The sequence below is a fragment of the Rattus norvegicus genome, chromosome 15, assembly GCF_021556685.1.
Source record: "Rattus norvegicus strain SHRSP/BbbUtx chromosome 15, alternate assembly SHRSP_T2T, whole genome shotgun sequence".
NCBI lineage: Eukaryota > Metazoa > Chordata > Mammalia > Rodentia > Muridae > Rattus > Rattus norvegicus.
The window spans coordinates 23514296-23528383 of NC_141548.1; positions in this window are offsets into that span (position 1 = coordinate 23514296).

Consider the following 14088-nt stretch of genomic DNA (forward strand, 5'->3'; position numbering starts at 1 on the left):
AATCCACCATTAGATATAAATCCTAGAGAAACTCTCACACCAGCTGTCAGCTGTGAGGAAGCAAGCATAAGGACATTAAGAGAAGTACAGTTGACTGCAGGGGCCTCTCTTCCCTCTTTCTACCCAGTCCAAGTCCATGTCACCAACCCTGGAGTAGATCTGCCTTTCCCCCCTTTCCTCCACACCCTCCTGTCAGCTGCAGGTACCTAGAATGCTCTCTCTGGGATCCCCAGTGATCACCCTGGGCTGGGACTCAGTAGGTGACTTTCACCCTCATTCTTGTCCCCCACTGAAATCTCTTCAGCCTCATCCCAGTGCTGTAGCTTGAAGGGCCCATTCCCCCGCACCTACCTCCACTCCTGGGGGATTCCACTAAACCTTGAGGTGGACTCACCATTTCTCCTTTCTGTGGAACCTCTTCATCCCCACCTGCTTCTAGCGTATTCCCATTCTTTACTGTCAGCCCCTGATAACTAGAAACCCTTTCAATACGGACAACCCAGAGGCCACTGGCAAGGGCTCAGCTAGGTGAGTCAGGCTAGCCTTCCTGTCTCCCATCACTATCTCTCCATTTCCACCCTCAGCCCAGTAACAATGTGCTTACAAGTAGCTCTCCTCCCATCTCAACTTCAGTCACTGGAGACACCAAATCTTAGTTCAGATACAGGATGACCCTAATGTTTTCATCCTGGTCCCTCCAGATAACTATTTGCCTTTCAGTAACAAATTTGCAGGAACCCTCCTCCCCACCACACCTAAAGCTCCCAGTGGACCTTTAGGTATAAACAAGATGCCCTTCCTCTTTCCCAAACCCTCCTCAGCATTTCTTCCTGCCCACCTCTGTTCTTCCCTGTCACCTACTGATCTGCAGAAGTACTCCAAATTAATAAACTTAGAGTCAAGGGGGAACATCACAAGACACACTGAAGAGATCCAGAGAATCATAAAGACACACTTTAAAAACCTGTACTCCGGGGCTGGAGAGATGGCTCAGTGGTTAAGAGCACCAACTGCTCTTCCAGAGGTCCTGAGTTCAATTCCCAGCAACCACATGGTGGCTCACAACCATCTGTAATGAGATCTGATGCCCTCTTCTGGTGTCTCTGAGGACACCTACTGTGTACTTATATATAATAAATAAATAAATCTTAAAAAAAAAAAAAAAAAAACCTGTACTCCACAAAGCTGCCTAAAAGAAATTAATAAATTTCTTAATATATGTGACCTACAACAGTTAAATCATGATGAGATAAACGATTTAAACAGACATATCACCCCCAGTGAAACATGGGCAGTAATTAAAAGGCTCCTAAACAAAATAGGCCTGGACCAGATGGATTTAAGCAGAATTCTACCAGACCTTCAAAGAAGAATTGATGCCAATACTTGTCAAATTGTTCAAAAAAAAAAAAAAGAAAGAAAGAAAGAAAGAAAGAAAGAAAGAAAAGAAATGTTGCCTAATTCTCTTTATGGGGTCATATTTACTCTGATATCAAAACCATACAAATATCCAACAGAAAAAGAAAATTACAGATCAATTCCCTGTAAAATTTCTCAGTAAAATACTCACAAACCAAATCCAGGATCACATCAAAAGGATCTTCCACAATAATAGAGTAGGCTTTGTAACCAAGATGCAGGGATGGGTCAACATAGGCAAACAGAGAAACGGAATCAGCCATATAAACAGACTGAAAGAAAAAAAAACCGAGTGATCCTGTTACAGTTTCTGACTTTATGGTTTTTATGGGATTTTTGTGCAGGTTATGTGTGTGTTTCAATGTGTGTATGTGTTTCTCACATCCTTTTTCTGTTTGTTGTTTGATTTGTTTTATTCTGGCTTGAATATATATATATATTCAATATATACATATATATATTCAATATATACATATATATATGATTGTTTTCTGAAGAGAAAAAGAAGGCATAGAATTGGATAGGTGGGAAAGTTGGGGGGGATCTGGGAGATGAGGGATAGGAAACCCAAATCAGAATATATTGTATTAAAAATGCTTTCAATAAAAAAGAAAATCCTAAGGGAAGTAAGACTCAGCTCTAACATGGTCAACACAGTAAATGCAGATGCTGAATCTTAGTTACATACCATGTCCCACCCTTGTCTCCACCCTGTATACCGAGAGCTTCGGATGCATGGGTAGTAACACCCATTCACTATTCATTATTTATTACATCAAGCTCCACACAAGCCCCGCCCCCAGAGGACTGATGAAGAAAGAGGCCATCCCAAGGAGCATGCGCACGCTCCCCTGACTTACTCCATGTACAATTACCACACTTGTCAATCACACATGTTGAGAAACTACACATTGAGTGTTAAATTTTGATCTGTTTTCCAAGTTAGTGATACGGGGTATGATGTTCTATCCTAATTCTGGGCAGTAAGTATCACAGAGCTTCAGCTGCCCTTCAACAGCCTAATTATAGGAGGGAAACAATATTGTGGGCTTATTCAATAAATGATATTCAATACCTTATTAGGTATATAAAATACATACATAACGTATACCTTATGTGCGATCATTTTGCCCGAAATACTGTGGTATGTTATTCTCAGTATATCTGGGGGTCATGGCCCCTTTAAGGGTAGACTGGCACTTTCACTAGGGTTGCATATCTGATATCCTGCATATCATAGGTTCACATTATGATTCATAATAGTAGCAAAATTATGGCTCTGAAGTTGCAGTGAGAATAATGTTGTGGTTGAGGGTCAGAACATGAGGACCTGTATTCAAAGGTCACAGCACTAGGAAGGTTGAGAACCCCTGCCTGAGGGTATGTACCGTGTTCTCCAAGATTAGGCAGGTATGTTAAAGGCATTTTTTTTTTTACTTAGAATATTTTCAATTCGGAATGTGCTTACAGAGACGCAGTACCATCATCAGTTAAGGAACAGGGTCCACCCGGTTCTGTTCCTCTGGTGACTCTAACTCCAGTCAATCTAGGGCCAAAATCATAGACTGTGCCCATGTGCCTGCTATCCCAGACCACCTTCAACCCTTCTATTCCTAGTCAGGTCCCTGGGGACATGAAGTACAGCTGTCTGGTGGGTAAGTACAGAAAGGGTAAAGATTCCAGGGCTCAGAAACTCGTTAATCATTAATCCCGCTGTATATGCCAAAGAGAAAGAGTATCTGTTGAACATTCACTTAGTAGCTGCCTTGGATGGCCAAGGAGAGTTAGCTCCTCTCAGGGCTGGTGTTGAAGCACAAACCCCTCTTCCTCACACCCTCCCTCCCTCCCTCCCCTCTCCCCCCAACCCCACTCCCCCTACCCACCGCACTCCACACTTCCACCCACCCCCACCCGCACCCTGTCTCCAGGGTGCCTCTTTCCCTGGGGGAATCTCTGACCTACACTAACAATTTCCTCAGCTTGGACATAAACCTGCAGTCTATATACCACAGGAGCTGGACACCCACCAGGCCAGCTAGCCACAAGTTATCAACAAAACCAAAACTAAAATAACAAAAATTTAGAGAATTCTGCAAACTAAAAAAAAAAAAAAAAAAAAAAAAACCTGAGAGGAATACCAATAATAATTGTCCTTGTTCTAGTTAAATACAATGCTTAGACTTGAGCCTGAGACTTGTACTTACAACAGACTGTTCTTTTCCGTCTGTCTTGCTAAAAGAAAAAAAAATTAATGACTTCTAAAACATGTGAAAAATAAACTCAGAAGTTATTGAAAGCTCAAAATACTGAAATTCCAATTCCTCTGTACTGATGAAATAGAAGTATTTTTCCTATCATCCTTCAAGCTTGTACTGCAAGAAACAGATACAGTATCTCACATTGTGAAGCTATGAGAACTTTGTTGGCAAGGATTCTTTGATGCAGATAATTCCACAACATAAATCAAGGCTTGTTAAACACACAAGAAACGGAAAGGCAATACAAGCAATTTTACAATTTGCTAGACACAGTAGTAAGAAAAACAGGAAGTGGGTGTTTATTAGCAGTCCCAAATATACCAGCCAAAATACAACTCCCCATGGAGTCCGAGTTATTCAAAATAGAGCAGAGAACAGAATTCCTAAGATTATAAAAGGGTAATTAATCACAAGCAGTATTCACAGACCAGTGATTTGGAAACTACCTTCTTACTGAGGATCTGGATCAGGAGTAAACTTCAAAGCAAAATGTGCTGATCTCAGATTCATTGCATCTGGTCGATAAACTCTACCAAAACTTTAAGCCCACTTGACAGTCCATCTTTATTACATAATAACTGTGCGTATGATGCCTTAGACGTCTTTTACCTGACTTGGGGAGTATATCACTGCCTCCCTACATCAGCCACTGGCATTAGAAACACTGCCTCTCACTGTTATTCTGTGCATTGAATTCATAATCAGATATGTTATTTAAGCACGTCTCATAGGAGCACATGGTCTGTCGCCATCTAACTACTTGTAGCTCTCATATCAACTGATAGCATGAAAACTTTGTTTTCGATTTAGAGAGTCTTTTAAATATATGCCCCAACCAGTCTGGTTTGAAGCTAAGGGCTTTTATTTTAATGGCAGTGGCTTAAAATATATACCTAGAGAGATGTATCAGAGGTCTTGCCACTCTTGTAGAGGACCTGGGCCTGGTTCCCAGAACCTACGTGGCAACTCACAACTGCCTGTTAAGTTCAGTTCAGAGGATCCAGAACCCTCTCCTGGCTTCCATGGTACCAGGCACAAATGTAGTACCCAGGCAAACAAAACTCTCAGACGCATAAATCAAAATAAACAAATCTCTTAAAATACAGATCTAAAATACACGAAGCATGAATATAATTTTTCAAGAATAATGTAAGAGTTCAATGAAAATTTTTATCTGATTCCAGAAACCATTTGGTTCTTGATGGTGAGGCTGCAGAGTCGGACGGTTTAGAGTCTTAGGGACTTGGGAATTTCCAGTGATAAAGATGACTTGGAGGAGTGACAGTGGGCAAGTCCCTTACTTGTTCTGGGTGTTAGTTTCTCCCTTAAGAACTGTGGGAATTAGAGCATTGGCTCCATTAACCCCAACAACTCACCAGGGTGAATAATGACTTAGCTTGCTCTTCTGACTTAAGCCACTTGGAAAAGCCCAACAAATCAATGAATTGAAGTGTTTATTCCAGTCAGTAGTAGATGCAATGGGGATGTACGTGCATGGTGAATTGATACGCTGGTCACACCTCTTACATGACTGTGCGTATTCCTGAGTTCTGACTAACAAAGTAAAGGAAGACAGGTCTTTGGAAGCAGCTTACCACAGGAATGAGAAATTAACAGAAATTACAAATTAAATTACTAATTACTAATTAGTTTGTGAGCTCCAAACTGAATGAGACCTCAACTTCTTCCTTCCCTAATATTTGAAGACATACACACACACACACACACACACACACGCCAAGCAATGGAGACAAAAGGTTCACTGGAAGAAAGAAGAAAGAAGGGTAGAAGAAAGGAGAGAGGGCCATATTGGCATAGCTCTCCATTCTCTGCTCAGAGGGGGTGGTGTTCATGCCAACCGTCTCCTCCTCCAGAGTGAATGGGAAGACATACGGCTTCCCCTGGACTAAGTTCTAGACAACTGTGGCAGAAGCGATGACTTCTGCTCCTGCGCCAGCTCTGAGAAACGCTAATCAGTTCTCCTTGCTTCACCAGCTGATGACCTCAAGGAGACCCTAGGGAACAGCAGAATCCCCCAGAGATGAGGAAACTTCAGTAGAAAACACCTCCTGGGTACCTAGCTGACTTTGCCTAAGCAAAAACTAAGCTTTTATTGTGTTAACCCCCACTGGGGGGAGGGAGACTCTTGGTTACACTATTTCCTATACAGACTAGGAAAAGTCAGACTCACTCAAATCAGTCTATTTGGCCAATCAGCTGTGGGTTCTGAAGCATCTGGATAAGTTGGGGGTGTGGGGGAAGCCTTTCTCCTTCCCTCCCTTATTTTCCTGGCAAGTCAAGTTTCCTGCCGATCACCTCAGCCAGCAGTGGCAGACAGAGCCATTGCTTCCTCATGGAACTTCTGAAATACGAAGGTCACAGAGGGTCTCTGCAGGTCACGCCCTGCCAATTAGCTCTGCACTGGAGGAGGTGCAAAGTCTGGTTTTGGTTTTAAAATTATTATTCATTATTATTATTTATTATTATTATTTGTTCTTCTTCCTCCTCCTCCCCTTCTTCCCAGAGTGGTATTGGCCCCCAGTTCTCTAGCAATCCCAAAACCTTCATCAAACGTATTTACATCCAATGGGAGCATGTCAGCCCCCAGTGCCTGGTAAATACTGCTGCCTTTTGTAGGTGCTCTGGTTGGTACTCACATTGATTGCCAGGCAGAAACACTTGTCCTATAATTCAGATGAGTTAACCACAAGCAGTAACCCCAATGATATTCTGGGACTTGAAACAAACACAGGAACCACAGGAACCCAAGAAACTTGCAACAGACAAAAAAAAAAAAATCTCTAATGACATATTAAAGCACACACAGCAACTACCATTCTCCATCGAAGTGATCTAAGCCAAAAGGAGTTCATGGATATGAACTGAAAATAATATATTCATAGTTATTTTCCCTCATAGCAACATAGGCCTTGTGTATTTGATCACACTAAAGCTACAAACCATAAATGGCTATGGTCTACACCACAGATATGTTTGTGTGGTCCTCACAGTGTTCTAAAAAGAAAAATTAAGTCATTTAGTAAAAAGATTTTACACAAAGATCTCAAATTTCTGGCTTCTCTTGTAAGACCAAAAGCTTGAAAAATATTGATGTGGACGTGTGTGTGTGTGTGTGTGTGCGTGTGTGTGTGTGTGTGTGTGTGTGCGTGTGTGTGCGTGTGTGTGTGTGTGTGTATACTTGAGTCTTCCTCTCTCTGTGATAACCCCGAGGGAAGCCACTTGCTATAAGCCCATTCTGACCACTCCACTTGCTTAATATTACCTGCCGGTCTTAACAGGTATTAGATGAGACTCCTTAAACAGTATTTGTATCAATAAGCGCTCGCATTCACCTGCGTAGCTTTCTATGTCAGAACTACCCCTTCTCGAGAAGAGACCAGCATTCAGAAGTACACTGCACAGGCAGGAGAAGAACCTCTCTCGGCTTATGCGGTCCTTTCTTCTGGGCAAGGGTAAGTCTTCTGCTGCCCTAGGTTATTGACATAAAGGGCCATCACAGTGGAGTGGCCTCATCAGGAGAAGGATACTGAGCTGTATGCAGTAGCTGATGCAGGACAATCCTCTCTGTAGTTTGACTATGGCTGAACAGGTAGAACTGAACATCACACCATTAAGCCTGGGTAAAGTTGGCTCTCATCACAGCTCCTTTCTATGTCCTCTACTAAACATATATTCTGCAAAGAAGCACATTTAAAAGTGGCGCTGTGGACCTTGTGGAATTTGTGGACCTGGGCCGGCCTCCATTGTCAAGGTCCCTGAATTTGGGATTTGCTGTTTATAAGTTTATACTGTACGACTTGTTTTCCTGACTTATTTTTTTTCTTTCTCGGCTTGTTTTCTTTTCCCCTCTCTTCCTCTTTATTATCAAGCACTCTTTTGTGTCTCAATATGGTCTATCAAAGTGTGAGAGGTCCCATTTGTTAACTGATAACTGTTTTAGCACAAGACTCGGGAGCACCAGAAGTCGAGCTTCATGTCTGCGTGGCCTCAACTTGAACTATGATGATGCTGGGTAAATACTTAACTAGAAACGTAAAGGCCTCTAGCGGCACATTACAATGAGGAAGACGTGCATCTGGTGACACGGGGAGTACTTCCTTTTCTCACTGAGAAGTCTTTTTTCTTTCTTTCTTTTTTTTTCTTTTTTTTCTTTTTTTTTTTAATTAACTTGAGTATTTCTTATATACATTTCGAGTGTTATTCCCTTTCCCGGTATCCGGGCAAACATCCCCCTCCAAACAAACATGGAATATCCAAACACACCAGAAAAGCAAGATCTAGTTTCAAAATCATATTTGAACTGAGAAGTCTTAAGAGCAAGACCTAAAAGCGTCCATCACATGGAACTGAACACCTATGAGCCCTCCTTCCCCGCTAACAGCATCAAAATTTAGTATAAAAACCCACCTAGAATCTGTTGCTACCGCGGAGATTCAGCATTAATCAGGGGACAGAGAGAGAAACCCTGCCTAAGCCACTCCCTCTCCAAGAAAAAAAAAAAAAAATAGGACACGAGTCTGTACCTCTTTGAAGAAAAACAATAATATTCTCTCTGTGTGCCTCTCAATTGTGTTTTTATGAGGTGTGCGCCTTCAAAAAAAAATATTAGCGGTCTTTGCTTTCATTCCAGGAGTTTACATAAAGTTTGGCTGTAGTCAGAAGTGACCTTACTTGACCTCAGGCTCCATTGACAGACGCTTGCTTTGGGTTCAATTGTTGTCTGGGGATTGAGAGGGGCATAACGATATTAGCGAAAACAATAGCCAGTTCGTTTATATAGAGTCTGTCTTCCTGTGATTTCAAAGCAAATCTTCAAGCCTAATACAAATGACATTAAAAGGAACTGGCCCAAGACTTGGCAACTGCGGCTCGAAGGATACTTCATTCCGCTCAGCTAGCACACGCTGTGTGCGAGCCGTGGCCGACTGCGCACTGACCAGTCTCTCTTCCCACGGCTCCCCCTAATCTGCACTTGTCCTGGTGCTGCCACCTTCCACGCTGATGGTTTTCTTCCTAGCCAAGTATAAAGAGTTCATTTCACATGAAACTCAGCCTCGTTAGCCCAGCGCTTCCGGCTTTCTCTTTAACCTAGGTTTCATTGAGTCATCTGGGTTTTAGCTCAATGAAGCCATCGTCTTTTCTGGGAGAAGGGGGGGGGGGGGCTTCTCTTTCTTTGTAGTTTTTGTAGAGTTTTCCAAAAACAAGTAGTCAGTCTGTACACTCGCTGGAGATTGGAGGAGTCTATAGGGGGGTAAAGGCTAAATGTTCACAAAGTTCTTTCTGTCACATAACAATGAGCCCAAAACTGGAAGATTCATGTTTGGTTAACATTGGAGTTCAATCTTAGCGGAAACTTCCGGAACCACCTCCCTCCCAGTACAGTTACCTCACTTCCCTAGAATGTCTGCTCATTTTCTTTTCCCGGCATCCCTTCTATATGAACACCTCCCAGCCAAGTCAATTAAAACAAAAAAAAAAAAAAAAAAACAAAAAACAAAACTCATTTCCCATCTTTGAATGACTCCTGAGAACCATCTACGGCTAATGTTAAACACAGGAGAACAGCAAATGCTTGAAGGGTTCAGATTGGGAAATGAGGAAGTGAGGAAGTAAGGGTTATCCATTAAGAGTGGGCTTAGAAACGGAAGAGTCATGGCTACTTTGAGATGAAACTCATTTACACAAACCAAAACAGAAACCTGCTAAATACATCTAGGAGGAGGTATGCAAGGCATAGGCGACTCCAGAGAACACCGAGGGAGTATTTGTGGCCGTTTGGCCTTTCCTAAGAGTTGAAAGAGACATAAAGGTGTAACATGCATGACTCAAACACTTCAAGAGTCTGTTGCCTGTGGCTCCACGCGACCCTTCAGCAGACTCTGGGGTTCTTGTCCACAGTGTGTGTGCGCATGCGCCACAAGGAGCGTGCGCTTCCCGCCCCAACTCCAAACATGCTCTGTGCTTCCCGCTGTGGCCGACCTACAAACACATCCCCACTCCCGTGTCTGCCTTTCCGTCTCAGAGTCTCTCCTGGTCCGTACATCATCAGGTAATTTACCATTCGGGAGAAGGTAATACGTTTTCAGAAATTCTCCAGAAATTTAACCAGTTACATTTTAAAAGAAAAAAAGGAAGAAATCAGTGTTCCGGTTCCTCGTGAGAGCCAAATAATTTCCCCCCTTTCCACTACTGAACGAGTTGCCTAAAGGCAAGTATTAAGAATCATTACAAAACCATCATTTTTGTTAGATGCCAAAAATTCTTCTCAGGTCCCCCACCTTCGGAATGGCAGGACCTATGTGAGGGCAGCGGTCAAAGGTATTCCAGAAGCAAAGACAGAGCTGCACTTGTAATTATCTTCGGCTACTTCCTCTTTTTCCTTAAAAGGTTTAAATAAACCCACCGGGGTTGAATTTGCCTGGTCGCTCCCAAAATCATGGCCATGGCTTTTTTTTTTAAAAAGCTGAGCAACACAATTTCTGTTCCCAGTTCACTACCGTCCCTCTCCCAGCCATCCAAATTCAACAAGGAGTGTGGCTCGAAACAAAGCCTTTTACAATGGATTGGATTTCATCTAAAAGCATGTTAATTCTGCCATAGCCAGAAGCGGTTTCTAATCTTTATATATAGGAACTAACAAGAAAAAAAAAATCAAAGCCATGGGATTAAGTGGGGGGAGAAAAAACTGTGAATGAAGAAAACCAAGTCATTGCTCAGCTGACTGGAGCAAAGCCCTGTAATGTTTCCCAAGCTAATCCACTGCTACCGGTGGCAAGCATCTGAGAATCTAAGAGGTCTCCTAGGTCGTTATTTACTGAAATGGTACACTGAGTGGTTATTTCTTTTTAAATACTAATAACCTAGAAAGCTGGCCCCATTTGGAAGAGGGTCAGCACGGAGGCGTCTGATGAGTGTCAGAAATGACTGCCTCTCTTCGGTAAAGGAATTCCCTAAAGGAAACATAATTCACAATGACAAATGTTGGCATTTTTAGAATTGCAAACACTACCTCCAGCTTGAATTCGGGTTATGAACCCTTCGTATAAAGTTCGGGACTGGCTTGGAAGCCACTCGGGAGTCCCAGTTTTTTAAAAAAAGAAATCTACTGCTCGTGAAAAATATAAAGAACAATATAAGCACAAACCTTTGGTGCTCGGAATGGAAAGAAGCCTGTGGAGATGTCTGGTCCACAGGCTGAAGTTGGATGTGTCGCTGGTTTGATTTTCTAAGCTGGGTCTTTCAACAACACTTTCTAAAATTTAGTAAAATCTCTCAATAAAGGAGGAAATGGTGGCTAGGAATAAACAGAGTTTTTGTGCCCCTCCCCCATTCTAGTAACTTATTTATGAAGTATATGGATTGAGTCATCTATGCAGCTTTTAGTTTGGAAAGCAGAAAGGTACTGGTGTCACTTCAAATGACAAACCGATCACTAGTGTGGTCACCCGAATACCCGAGCATCCTTTTAGTTAAAGATACACAGACACAAAAAACCACTGCTTACGGGCTGACGAAGAATGTACGTGTGGATCTTCATTGAAAAGGAAGGCCTCTAGGGTGCCTCTCATGAAACTTCAGAGTCATCGGAGGGCCAAGGCACTTTATTTATGACCCCCTTAACTTTAAGGTTGCAATACATGGCACTGAATAGTATTAGTATCTGCTACCTGAGCGCGTTCCTCCAAATCCTGGCTCCCAACCTTCCTAATGCTGTGACCCTTTAATACAGCACCTCCTGTTGTGGCGAATCCGCCCCCCCATCCCAACCATGAAGTTTTTTTCATTGCTACTTCGTAACTGTGATCTGCTACTATTATAAGTTGTAATATAATTATGTGTGTTTTCCAAAGGTCTTTGGAGGTCACGACCCACAGGTTGAGAACCAGTACTCCAGTCAGTGGCTGTTTTATGTGTTCTTTCATAGTGTGGAGACAGTTCACTGTATACATTATACTCTTCTTTTTTCTTCTTAAAGAAAATGGTTTAAATGATCAGAAAATATGAAATGTTATTTGCAAAGAAAACATTTAGAACTTCTGGTTGTTCTTTGTGGTTTATTTGTTTGTTTGTTTGTTTGCCTTTCTAAGTATTATTTAGGCTAATAGACAACTGTGTAGGTTTTGGTTCAGTCTGTGAGTCACTTTTACATTTTCTATATAGTTACAAACAAACAAACGAACAAACAAACAGATAAAACAAAATTATTTTTAGTATGCTTTTTAACCAGAAAATGATTTGGAATCTGAAAGATCATTCTAAACATTTGCTGTCGGCAACAATACAGAAAGAGGAATTTAAAATTGTAAGCTCAAGGCAGTCCTGCAAGGGACATGAGAAACAGATCGATACTGTACATCAAACTTGTTCTCGTGGGTGCACTGTCTTAACGCCGTGTGACTTCTCCGTCCCCCATCGTGTTAACGGGAGACAATACATTCTGGAGCTACCCCCATTAGCCTCCATCTTCACCACAGAAGAAGCGAGCACTTGTCTACTTAGGTTTTCGGGGGACACCCATGTCCTTCTACCAAAGCAAAGACCTATGCTGTAAGGCAGAGCTGATCACTAGATCAAAGCCCCAGGCCACTTACAATAAAAGAAGAGAGGGGGACCCAAAGAACCAAAGAAACAAAGATGATTAAGAGATAAGCATCGGTCTCAGATATGACATTTCATCCTGATCAGTGCTGAGCAGACGTTCATAAGATGGGACACAAAGACAGTTACTCACTGGTCCTTATCTTTGTGCTCCTCCTCTCTTTTTTCTCTTTCTCTTTTAGAGTGAGAATGTTTTGATTGTTGAATAATGTCTTGGTTTCATCTTCCAAAAAGGCAGTGTGTGGATAAATACAAAGTTGCTTGCTGTGAGGCTGTGTGTGTGTGTGTGTGTGTGTGTGTGTGTGTGTGTGTGTGTGTGTAGATACAAGGTTGCTGTAAGGCTGTGTGTAGATAGATACAAAGTTGCTTGCTGTGAGGCTCTGTGTGTGTGTGTGTGTGAGTGTGTGTGTGTGTGTGTGTGTGTGTGTGTGTGTGTGTACAGATACAAGGCAGTGGGTGGACAGATACAAGGTTAAGGATGTTCATTGCTGTACATACAGCCTGAATCTCATAATCAACTATAGTAGAGAATTTCCATGAAAGATTAAAAAGAATCCAGCTCTAAGTACACTGCCTGTCTATGATTATTTGTCTCTGTTGGACTAATAGGAGCACAGTCCTTATAAAATATTCAGTGTAACTTGATATGAGAACTACAAAAATTGCATATGAGTATTTAAACAAGACTCAAACTTTACAGAAAATAAAACACAGATAAATGTGCTTTGGAAAACCATCTCAAATTATTTCAAATTCTGCATCATGCAAATTGACCGAAATGGGCCTCTCAACTCCAATGATGGTGTCAGTTTGTTAGACAAGCTCAAGATATAATATTAGGATTGCAGGTTTGATTATTTTACTGCCACATAATCAATATATATATAATATATTAAAATATTCTGAATCAGAGTTAGGCAAACTGTAAAAAGTAATTTTATAAAGTCTGATTTTATTTTTTATGCTTTCAAGATTTAAAACAGCTTTATGAACCAGACTGCCTGAGCTCATGCTCAACCGATACAAGGGCTAGGGAGGTCACTCAGCTGATAAGGGCTGGGGGAAGGGGAGGAGACTGGAATGGGAGGATTAAACAGAGAGGAGAAGGGCAGAGGCAAATGAGGGATGGATATGGGGAGGATATGGATATGGATGGCTAAAACTAAGGGCCATTTGAGGGGGTCCTATGAAACCTACTATAATAGAAGCTTCTTAAATATGTGTTGTATATTTAAGAATATGTATTTTGTAGATAGATATAAAGATAGATAGATAGACAGATAGACAGATAGATAGATAAATAGATAGAATGAACTCTAAATGTAATCACCAAATAATGGTGATGCAGAGACAAAGCCCCAACAAAGGCATCTCTTGCCACCAAGTGAAACCTCCAATACCGGGGTTAAGTCTGAGTTGTTAGCCAAACGGGCCCCCTGGAAACCCCTAAACACCTCAGATGACTGCCAAGGCTATTGGTTGCTCCCTACACACTGAAGATAAGGCTCTATTTGTGAAGACGACATTTACATATCTTACTGAACAGGGAGGCATTGAACTTGTGCCTAACTTAAAAATTGACTGGAGGGTACTGGCAGGTACTTCGCATGCTACCAAAGAAGAAAGGTAGGTAGTAACCCAGCCAGGACCTCTTCTCTCTACAGTGGTGACCTAACTGCACAACACACTGGTGCAGTAGTGGTCCAGATGTTGTAGGAGTAACCAAGCACTATGTGCTTTGATTTAAGGGCATGATAGAGTCCATGCCTGACACTGCTCAAGTGCCCAAGAA